Raw genomic sequence first — 12,369 nt, forward strand, 5'->3', positions numbered from 1 at the left:
TGATAAATTGTTTGAAGTTGAATGTGATGCAAGTGGAGCAGGTATAGGTGTGGTTTTAATCCAAGAAAAATGGCTTATCTTTTATTTTAGTGAGAATCTAACTGGCGCAGAGTTGAATTATTCTAACTATGATCGTGACTTTTATGCTATTGTTCGTGCCTTGGATCATTGGTCTCATTACTTAAGACCAAAACCTTTTGTGCTTCATTCTGATCATGAAGCTTTGAAGTTTATTCATGGAAAACAAAAGTTGAATTATAGATATGCTAAATGGGTTAAGTTTCTACAATCCTTTACCTTTTCTTCGAAATAAAAGGAAGGTAAGGCAAATGTTGTTGTTGATGCATTGTCAAGAAGATCTTATTTGTTAGCTATGGTGGATGCTAGAATTATTGGTTTTGATCACAAACTTGATTTATACACAACCTGCCCGGATTTGGCTCAAGAATACAAGAATCCCTCACGCAACTTTGTTCTTCAAGATGGATTCTTGTTTCGAGGAAATAGACTTATTATTCCACAACGTGATGTGTGTGGGTTACTTATTAGTGAAGTACATAGTGGTGCAATTGCGGGTCACTTTGGTATTCACAAAATAGTTGACATGCTTAGTGAGTATTTCTATTGGCCAAAGATGATTAAAGATGTTCAAAGTGTGATCTCGAGATGTGCTACTTGTCAAAAGGCGAAGAGTTCTTTTTCTAAGGCTTTATATACTCCTCTTCCGGTAGCTGATTGTCCTTGGGATAGTGTTAGCATGGATTTCATCATTGAACTACCACGAACCCAAAGGGGAAAGGATGCTATTATAGTTGTAGTTGATAGATTTTCGAAGATGGCTCACTTTATTCCAATGCATAAAACCGATGATGCGCAACATGTAGCAGATTTATACTTCAAGGAAATTGTTCGTCTTCATGGAGTTCCTAGAAGCATAGTTTTGGATCGAGATTCAAAGTTCCTTAGTCACTTTTGGAAGTGTTTGTGGCGACTTCTTGGAACAAAGCTAATGTTTAGTACTTCTCATCATCCACAAACCGATGGTTAGGTCGAGGTCACAAACCGAACCTTAGGTACTTTGCTAAGAGGATTGGTTAGTAAGACTTAAAAGGATTGGGATATGCGACTTTTCCATGAGGAGTTTTCTTATAATCGTTCTCATTCATCTACTACTCAACAATCACCTTTAGAAATTGTTTATGGTGTTAATCCATTCTTGCCTATTGATTTTCTACCATTAAACAAAGAAGACATTCATATTGATACTAAGAAGCTGCTTGAAGTTTTCAAAAAGACATGTGAACAAGTTAGGGCAAAAATTGAGAAGATGAATAACTAGTACAAAGCTCGGTCCAATAAGAAGCGCAAGCAGCCTACATTTAAGCCAGGAGATCTTGTTTGGTTACACTTGAGGAAAGAAAGATTTCTAAGCAAAAGGAAGAATAAGCTCATGCCTAGAGCCGACGGTCCCTTTGAGTTAATAGAAGGATATGGTGAGAGTGCCTATAAGCTTGACTTCCTAAGTGAGTATGGTAATGTAAGTGCTACTTTCAATGTTGGTGATTTGTCTCCTTATTTAGATGATGTGAATTTGAGGACAAATTCTTTTGAAGAAGGGGAGAATGATGTGAATTAAGAGGGAAATTCTTTTAAAGAACCAATTACATTGATTTTGAGTCCAATAGGGTTCAAACTTGAAAAAGTAAGAGGTCACTTGCTTGTTTTCAAGAAGAAGGAAAGGAGTTGTAACCTTCCGATGAAGACAGCGGCGGCAACACGCCGACCTGGGTGCCACGAGCCGGCTCCCTGGCTCCAGCATGAGCCCAGCTACATGCCGGTCAGGCGCGTGTCCTTGGTGGCGGCGCGTGCGGTGATCTGACGGCGGCGATACGAAATGGAAGAAATTCCATCCTTAGTTTTTCTAGAGCTTTGCTTGCAAGTTTTTACCTCTCACTTGAAAGGGTTTTTCTTGGTTTAAGCACTTAAGATAAGCTTAAATTTCTGTTATTTAGTTGCTATAAACTTCCTAAGGTTATTAGGAAAGTTTTTAGTTAGTTAATTAGAGTTTGATTAGGATAAGTTTTCCTATTCTGGTTAGAAATAGTAATTCTATTCTAGTTGGGATACTTGGGGAACAAGGTTAGGGGTTTGTCCTAATCCTTGTTGGAGTAGAATATGGTAATTTTTAGTCTATAAATAAGGTGATTTCGTGGCTTTTAGGGTCATAGAAAATCAGATTAATTTCAATACAAATTGTTTAACTTTGTTTAAACTTTTCTTCGCTAGTTTTCAATTCAAGGAGTTGTTTTATTAATTAGAACGTTCAATTCTTAGCTCTAGGAGTAGTCTAAGTTTTTTTAAGCAAAATACTTAGTTTTAGAAGTGGTCTAGGTAGTTTGAATAGGCATTGAATTCGTTCCAGGAGAGGTCGTTTTCAAAGTCATATCCAGTTCGTTGTTCTTAAATTGTTCGATTTTCTTAGAAAGTTCGAAAGGCTTGTGTTACTTGTGTGATTTTAGATTCTTTATTAAGTTAAGGGGTTTAAATCTGCATCATGACAATAGCATTTTACTTATAGAAACACACCACATATTATAATTAATATGAATATCCAATTAACAATAGAAATTTACTCCTATATATATGAATAACCATGTATTTAAAATTATAAATATGGCCATGTATCATTATGTTTTTTTTTAAGTCTACCATTGATTTACCATCAAAACTTTTGAATACGGTATTCTTCATATTCGGTTGTAATATTTTTGTGTATGTTTGTGATTTTGTAAATGAAATTAAAGAAGTAAAAAACTATTAAAATTATGACACAACAAAAACTTTACAATACAAGGGATTATTATTAACAATCTGGGCATCGCCCGGCACAAAACTAGTTTTTATATATGGCTGGCCACACTGTGTGACAGAGGTTACTCGAGTTATTCGGTCAGCGTTTACTCGAGTTTTTTCGGTCAGGAGTTACTTGAGGGTTCGGTCAGGGGTTACTCGAGGGGTTACTCGGTCAAGGGTTACTTGGGGTTTAGTCTGGGGTTACTTGAGGGTTTACTCGGTCAGGGTTTACTCGAGTTATTAGGTCAAGGGTTAATCGAGTTACTCGGTCAGGAGTTACTTGAGTGTTTATTCGGTTAAGAGTTACTAGAGTTATTCGGTCAGGGGTTACTCGAGTTACTCGATCAGGGGTTATTTGAGTGGTTTGGTCAAGGGTTACTCGAGGGGTTACTCGGTCAGGAGTATAACCCTGGCCACACGGTGTGGCCAACCACACAAAAAATCCCCTGTTAAATTATTGATTGAATTTGGATAAAGAATTTCAAATTAACGATTTTAAGTTCGAGTCGACTCAAAAATTGAATTTCTTCTACCCCATCCTTTATTTTCCCTTTTACCTAAAAAAGGAGTTGAATTTCTTAATCCTTTCCCCCTTCTTCGTCCCGTCCTTCCAGAAATTGTATCCAAACATTGTGCTACTCACTTTTCTTTTTCAGGTGGTTTAAAATGTTCTACCATTTTTACTACCTCTATTTCTTATCATTTACAACAAAAGAATATATTGTCACACCCTAAAAATTTATAGTAATTGATTTGTAACTTTTTAAAACTTTCTAAAAAACAAAAGTTTATAGTAATTGATGATATGCAAAGCATTCTGTTATAAAATATTACTCCTTAGGGTACATGATAGTCTGATACTACCCCTACATCATAATAATTGACACAATTACACTTGACAAACTTGTCATTGAACTATTTTGACTCTAAATATAAGTAGTTAAACATTATTTTTTTTTGGCAATTAATAATAGATTTTATTAATAACCAAGAAACTTGCTAGCAAAAGCAAGACAATACAACATAGTCTCTAAACAAATAAAATATAATAGCCACTTTCTCATCTCTCCAGCACATCTACATGCTACATTAAATAAAATACGCTTAATAATGACTTCCTGCTCTTCAATCTTCTGTCTAAAGATTGCAGCATTCCTCTGACCCCAAACATGGTAAATAGTCTCAACAAGACATATAGTGTAAACAATAGCTTGAGTAGAGGTTTTCTAGCTCATATTAACATCAAGAAGAAGCTCCTCCTAGAAATATAAATTGCTTCATTCTCTACATCCCGATGCATTGCATAGTTAAACATTAATTAAAATTATAAAAAAAAAGAAAAAAAAAAAAGTTGACATTAATGAAACTTTATATTAATATCTAAATAAAAATATTTTAGATGATGATTTTTTTTTTAACTATACACTAGCTAGTAAAAACAATAGTCAAAGTTAAAATATGAATAGTGAAAAAAATTCATATGTCAATTATTATGAATCAGAACGGACGGAGTAAAAAACTAATGGTTGTTATTAAAATAGGCATGGAGTAGGATTGGCTAGAAATCCGTGGAGTGATGGTCCAACATACATAACACAATGTCCTATCCCGCCTGAAGGCAAATTTAGCCAGAAAGTAATATTCACTGTAGAAGAAGGCACACTTTGGTGGCATGTTCATAGCAATTGGACAAGAGCTACAGTTTATGGTGCCCTTATTTTTCATCCTAAACAAGCAGCCAACTATCCTTTTCCTAAATCTCATGCTGAAGTTCCCATCATCCTAGGTTTTTTTTTTTTATTTTTTTTTTATTATTATTTTAGAATTGATATTCATAGGTTAGATTAATTGATTTTATACAAGAATATTTTCTACACTTAATTAAGATAGCTTGGTCAATAAATCTAGATGTTTTGACATTATGAATATATAAATCTAGATTAATTGATGTAATGATGGGAGTAAGACACTCCAAAATGGCAAAATCTAAACTTGTTATTCAAATAATAATGAAAAATTTAAGTGGTGAAACAATATTCATGTCTAAAAATTTGCCATAATTTGTGTTCCGGATAAGACCCTACAACCCGTATCTGAGATCCGTGATGACCCTATCGTCCAATTGAGCCCTTACACAAGATACAAGGATTAGCTAACCCCGGAGTGAATCCGGGGATAACCACTCTGATGGTAAAGTCAGAAAGTATTAAGAAGAAGGAGGAGAAGAAGAAGAGAAGATATCAAGAGAGTAATTAAGAGGATTAATTAGATAGATAGATAGAGAGAGAATGAGAGGGGGGGGGGAGAGAGAGTAATTAATGCCCCCTTTATGAAGACCTAACTTTCCTATTTATGGAAGACCCACCTGCCAGGTGGCTGCATGTCATGCACTTAACATTCGTGCCAAGTGTTAATCGTCTGACGCCACGTGTTGCTCATTAGATGCCCGCTGGCTGTGCCGTTATAGGAATTTGCCGATATATTCATTATGACATGCAATAGGAGCCCATCGAGTCTGTGAGAAAGGTTGATATTGGCATTCATTTATCTGTTATCGGTATCTTCCCATACAACTAGCCCCCCAAGTGAGAAAATTGGTGAAACTGATGTTCTCACTTTTTAACGCAGGTAACAATTTCAAATACATGATAGCAGGGGTTTTTTTTTTTTTTTTTTTTTTTTTGAGATTGAGCCTTTATATGAATTTTGTCCTTCCTCTCTTTGGGAGATTAAGATCTCCGTTGATTTCGAGTATTTCTAGTTCAAGAGACTGAGTTCTTGAAGCAAGAGAAAAGAAATTATGATTTGCCCCTAAGTTGGGAGCAATAAATTTCCAATTTGCCCTCCAAGTTGAGCTTATTTGCTGGGTGCAGATAAAACTCAATTTATTATTAAGCTAGGAGCAAAAAATTTCCGATTTGCCCCCCAAGTTGAGTAAGACTCAATTTATTATTAAGCTGGGAGCAAAAAATTTCCGATTTGCCCCCCAAGTTGAGCTTATTTGCTGGGTGCAGATAAGACTCAATTTATTATTAAGCTGGGAGCAAAAATTTTCTGATTTCCCCCCCCCCCCCAAGTTGAGCTTATATGCTGAGTGCAGATAAGACTCAATTTATTATTAAGCTGGGAGCAAAAACTTTTCGATTTGCCCCCCAAGTTGGGCTTATTTGCTTTGTGCAGATAAGACTCAATTTATTATTAAGCTGGGAGCAAAAAAACTTCGATTTGCCCCCTAAGTTGAGCTTATATGCTGAGTGCAGAGAAGACTCAACTTATTATTAAGCTGAGAGCAAAAAATTTCCGATTAGCCCCTCAAGTTGAGCTTATTTGCTGGGTGCAGATAAGACTCAATTTATTATTAAGTTGGGAGCAAAATTTTTAAGAGTTGCCCCCCAAGTAAGCATTATTTATCCGAGAAGGAATCAATCGTCGTTTATTCTTAAACAATTATGTGTTTAATTTTTTAGGCGGGAAGTTTGACTAGTCTTAGGACACGTGTCAATAATCGGACCGTGCAATTTTGAATTTGCTAAAATATCTCAGCCGCTAGATTTCTGATTAACCCATCACATCAACCGTCACTTTTTAGGCACCATACATTCAACTTTTTCTTTCCTTTTCATTTTCATCTTCTAAAAAACCTTTTCGAAGTCACACTTAGGTGAATTCGGAGCATTTCTCTATAAGACTAATAGATGTCGTTCAGCATTCCGAAGCACAGCAAGGATTTGAATTACGGTACCTTGTCACTTTTAAGTGTGTTTATTGTTTGGAACTTTCGAAGGTATTCACGAACCCTAATTTTAATTTTGCATGTTTTTGATTTTTGCGATTTTAGCGTAGGTTGCACTAGTTATGTCTGATTATAGCCTCAAAGAGGAATAACCCACCCTAATACTATTAGGCGTCGCCTTATTAGGCAATCATTGGGTAAAGATATCGATAAAGCTCAAGGAACAACATCGTCCCTTTCTGATAACATTGACGATCCATTTCATCCGTTAACCGTTGAAGAGCAAAGACTAGCTTATATTTGTCATAAGATCATTGCCGACTGTGAGAAGGCTTGTCGTCTTGATAATCTTGATTTGCCTGACGACATTGAAGTTCTTGATATCGAACCAGATAGTGTCCGATATCATCTGCGCAGCTTCGCAGATAAGCCAGATCTTGACCAATACAGTTCTAAGGTTGCTCTCATTTGGATTGCAACCATGCCGAGGACAAAGAGAACTAGTTATCAACCCCAGGTTACATCTGATATCCCTCCTGCAGAAGCTGAGACCAGTCGGAGGCCTGGTAAGGCACAGGTTGTGAGTTCCTCCAACGAGTCAGAACCTGAGAGCCCTGATTTTGGTCTTGGCGGTGACAAGGATAACAATGGGTCTGATGTTCACGACTCGGCCATTAATTCTATTCTTAACGACGAGGAGTTAAATGAGGGTGAAGAGGTTAACCAGGAGGAGGCCGCCAACATAGATGGCCAAGAGGATCTAGTGGACTTAATGGAGTAGGTTACCAAAAAAGAAGGTTTAGTATAACTCCGAAGAGGACGATGCTGAATATTGGCATCCTATTGATGTTGATGCTACTAGTAAGGTTGCTAAGACCAAAATAAGTGAACTCTGGCGAAAGCTTGCTCTTGAAATAGATTACTGCTTACATGCCAAGCTATTCTATCGGCTTCCTAACGGGTACGAGCTGACTTTGCTTTCTTCTGGGTCTACTGTTCTGGATTGTCCTACTGGTCATGTTGCTGTTTATGCTAATCACCTTGATTTCGGCCTCCGCTTCCCTATTCATGAATTTATTGTAAAAATTTTGTGGGCCTGGAATGTTTGTCTTGTACAGCTCACTCCACAGACTATTTGGAGGTGGTGGCCGTTGTTTAGGTCATGCTGTACAAAGATTTCCCTCTGACTTTGAACTTGTTCAGGAGACTACAGTGGCTAAAGCAGGACGATCAGTCTGAAGGATGGTGGTCAGTCTACACGGCTCCCCGCAAGTATACCGTCCACCACAAGCTATCCAGCTGCAAAGGCTGGCAGGACAAGTTTTTCTTTTTACGTGTTCCTAACGATTTCCCAATTAGAAGGACTTTTTATCGTCCCCATACTCGTTTAAATTCTATTGCCGAGAGAGGCCTTGGCGTTCAAGAACGCAGAGCCTATGATTATTACTTCAGCATAGAAGAAATTGAGTTTGATGTGGATACTGTACAGATAGTCCCTATGGTATGAATGTCGAATGTGAAATATATTCTCGGCAACGCCCCTTTATCTCATATCGGTCTCTGTACTACCAATAGTTATGGTATTGCTCTTTGTGTTTTGAACATTTGTGTCAGTTAATTTCTTACCAGCTGTCGATCATATCTTGTTGTATCTGTTCTTACCTGGTATAGCTGACTTGGTGCAGGTATTGAAAAACTAGATCGGAGGGCCATAAGGATGTCAGCTGACGGAAAAAGAGTTTTGAAACGCTTCCCCTCTTCTCCTAAACCTGCCTATGATATACTGTAATCTATTACAGTCGGTCTTCCTCACAGTCACGAAACCCGAAGAGGAGAGCTGAGAGAATGGCAGACGATAATGCTAGAAGAAATCGTAGACGAATTACCTCTCTCGCCAACCGGCGTGGCGGAAGGAGCGGGGTTGCCGATTCGAGGAAGGAAGACAAGCAACCTGCTAAGAGAACCAAGAGAGCTGAAGAGCAAGAAAAGCAACAAGCTTCGCAACAGCAGAATGAACAACAAACAGAACCAATTGACCATATTATTCAACCTACCAAGGAGACCATGCCTACTAAGATCACAATGGAGACTATTGAGGATTCTCCACTTCGCAATCAGTCCGCAACCATGGTAGAACCTGAGGTTCAAACCAAGGTTAATATCGGCTCTGACGTCAGTGCTCCCGGCATTATATATCGGACCAACCAGTGTATAGAAAAACCCTCTGGTAGCATCCCAGATGAAGTGGCGAAGAGATTCGCCGTTCTTGACGGCAGCTCCAGAGATTGTTGGCAAACGGAATTCGATGTGTATCGGAATGAATCTATCTTTACTAACGACCCACTTCGGGGGAGGTAACCTTGGATATTGGCTGCTGCACAACCTGGCTACTCCTGTTGATAGGCCTGCTGGCCCTATCGGCCCCATTGCTGCGCAGCATATGCATGACTTGATGAAGGTACCATGTTAAATTGGTATGATTATGTCTACTTGTTAACCTCTATGGCACTCTATCTTTAACGTCTTTGATTATTTGCTTTGATTATGCAGGTTGTTGCTTCCGGTACTGAGCTCGTGGAGATGTACCGGTATTACCAAGAGCAACACCGCCAAGCCAAACAGGACCAGCAGACCGTAGAGACGGCTCTAAAGAATGCTTAGAAGGCTCTCGACGGCATTAGAGCTGCGAAAAAGAAAGAAATGATGAGCTGTCTCGTCTTAGGGAGCAAGCCGGTAAACTCTAAGCTGCAAAAGAGGGGATTAAAGGCCTCCGCCTTCAACTGGAAGAAAAGTCCAAGGTTGCTGATCGACTGCCGGTAGTTCAGAAAGAGCTTGATAATGCTAAGGGTGCTATTGGCCTGCTAGAAGAGAAGGTCCAAAAGATGGAGGCTGACAAGCCAGGCATTCGGCAGAGAGTTGTCGGCCGGTACCTACAGTTAGCCGATTTTTTAGAAAGGCTCCAAAACCGTTATGACGGTGGGTGGACTGAGCTCAAAGGTGCATTGTTCAGGTTACCGATTGGGAGAAACCTGATTGGGCTAAGGTCGAAGCAACCTTCAACATAAAAGCGCATAAGCACGCTACCAGCTTTGAGCAGCAACAATTTGCTGACGAGGATCTCTTCAACGCTGAACCTGGTGAAGATGACACTGTAGTGGACCCTAACCTTCTAAACTCTCCAGTTCTTGAGGAAGCAGAAGCACCTCAGGCTTGAAGGGGCGGGCAGTCATCACCAATATCATCATGTGGCTCTTGTGTGCTTGGGCCTTATCAACACTTGTGTTTTTTAATTTTTGTTTATTTGTAAAACTCTCTTTTGATTATGCTGTTTATCGGCATGTACCCTTTTTTGTGGTGATGCCTTTCGATTATAAATTGCTACTTTTTAATTATCTTTCTATTTATCTATGTCGGTGTTACGCATATCCGTCCGTCTAAATGCAATACTTACTTTAATGACCACGGTATTCCTTTTTTGTTCATGCTTGTATACCACCTGCTCCCCCCTTAATGAGAGTACCGGCGTAACTGGTACACTCACTAAAGAATTGAACTTACTTTCGATATTTCCATTTTCATCTTTTGGACTATTAGAGAATATGCATTTCCATTTCCGTTTTTAGTATTCTAGAAATTAAAGGTTTTCATTTGTAAATCTTGTTGTTATTAGTTTGTGGCAAATCTATATTATTATCTACTACCAAACCAGTTTGTTTTAGCGTATGGCTTGTTGATGTCGGGGTGCCCCTTTTCTTTTGATTCTAGACGAATGACATATCTATATTATTGAGTTTTGTCGGTTCAAAGTACTCCCTTTTTCATCTATCTTTGTTATGGCTACACCTGATATTGGCATGTACCATATCGCCATGAACTTATTACACCGTCCATTTGAGTAGTGTTTGTTTACACCTACTGAAATGCCTCTCTCGGCTATATTTGTCATGGCTACGCCTCATGTCGGCGTATACCATGACATGATTTTGCCGGTATTATACTTTGAACCTACATCCTTATGAAGAGTAGATGCTCACAGTTGATCAGACTGTGAGTGCACTACCAACGAGAGAGTGGTTTTTAGCTGTCTGTTCTATTTGATGATGTTATCTCAAATGGAGGATGCCTAACAACATATCGCTATCTGATTAATAGATCAAGTACCCTTTATATTATTATCGGTACTATCTGATGAAATACATTCATGTTATATTACATTGCAGGTGATTTACACACTTTTAAATTATTTAAATATAAAACTTCTTTAGTACTGCAGCGTTCCACACATTCTTCAACGACCTTCCTTCCATTGTTTCCAGACGATATGATCCTTGTCAAACCATATCACTAATTTTGTACAGTCCTTCCTAGTTTGCCGATAACTTGTCGTCTACAGTTCCCTTTCCTATCGCTGTAGTGCTTCTCAAAACAAAATCTCCAATGGTCATAGGACGATGATTGACCCTTTTGTTGTAGGCCCTAGACATTCTTTCTCTGTACACTGTCGATTTAATCGCAACCTTCTCCCGAAGTTCCGGCAAGAAATCTAACTATTGTTGTAACAGAAGATCATTTTGTTCTTCACATTAATGCTGAATTTTGAATGTCGGAAGCCCCACCTCAGTCGGTATCACCGCTTCTGTGCCAAATACCAGGTTAAAGGGGGATTCACCAGTCGCCTCTTTTATTGTGGTGTGATTTACCCATAGTATTTCCGGTATGAGATCAGCCCACAACCCATTCGCATCTTCTATTTTCTTTTTCAGTGCCGCTAAGATAAGTTTGTTGGTAGCCTCTACCTGGTCGTTTGACTATGGATGGCACACTACCGCATACGCAAATTTTACTTTGTACATTGCCAAAGGATCTTTTATAGGCTTACAGTCAAACTGCGATCCATGATTAAAAACCATTGCCATCGGAAGCCCAAATCTAGTGAAGATACTCTTCCAGATGAACATTTTTACTTCGGATGCAGATATCTTTGTTACTGGCTCTACTTCTATCCATTTGGAAAAGTAATCAATACCCACTATCAAGAACTTTCTTCCCTCAGTAGTTGATGGAAAAGGCCCCACTATATCCATTCCCCACTGTGCAAATGGGACTGGATTCAGTATGGGAGTTAAATTGTTAGGCGGAAGATTGATAGCTGGTGCATACTTCTGACACTTCTCACACCCCCACATATTTCAGAGCGTCTTCGTTCATATTCGGCCAGTAGTACCCTCGTTTCACTGCTTCTAAAGACAAGGCTCGTCCTCCGATATGATTTCTGCAAGTACCCTCATGTATTTCTTCAATGAGTCTCGCTGATTCAAAGTCCGTTATGCATTTCTGAAGAGGTAATGAGAAACCTCTTTTGTACAATTGCCCCGGGTGCATAACAAACTACACATTGTCTTGTTTTAACTATCGTGAGTCAACCCTGTCTGCAGGTAAGGCACCATATAGTATGTACCCTAGAATTTTGTCATACCACTGGTTGCTGTTGTCAACACAAAGAACCTGCTCTGAACTTTCATCAATGCTTCTCCGCTTCAATACCTCGACCATTACTGTTCTTTCTAGATCATTGAAACTGGAACTGGCCAATCTTGCTAGGGCATCAACCTGTGTATTTTGCGTTCTCGAAACCAAGGTTATCTCAAAGTGCTCCATTTGTGCCGACAGTTGTTTCAGTTTTTCAAGATACTTCACCATTGTCTCTTGCCTCATACTCTCCCCTGAACTGACTTGATATCAACTGTGAATAAGTTATCAAAATCAACCGTTTGGCTTCCGCC

The 12,369-nt window shown here is 38.9% G+C and overlaps 1 pseudogene; it reads left to right on the plus strand.

Moving 5' to 3' along the window:
• The first annotated feature begins 373 nt into the window (after nucleotides 1–373).
• The window catches only part of LOC110696674, an 86,243-nt pseudogene continuing 74,247 nt past the window's right edge, over nucleotides 374–12,369 (plus strand).

The sequence above is a fragment of the Chenopodium quinoa genome, unplaced genomic scaffold (genome assembly GCF_001683475.1).
Source record: "Chenopodium quinoa cultivar QQ74 unplaced genomic scaffold, ASM168347v1, whole genome shotgun sequence".
NCBI lineage: Eukaryota > Viridiplantae > Streptophyta > Magnoliopsida > Caryophyllales > Amaranthaceae > Chenopodium > Chenopodium quinoa.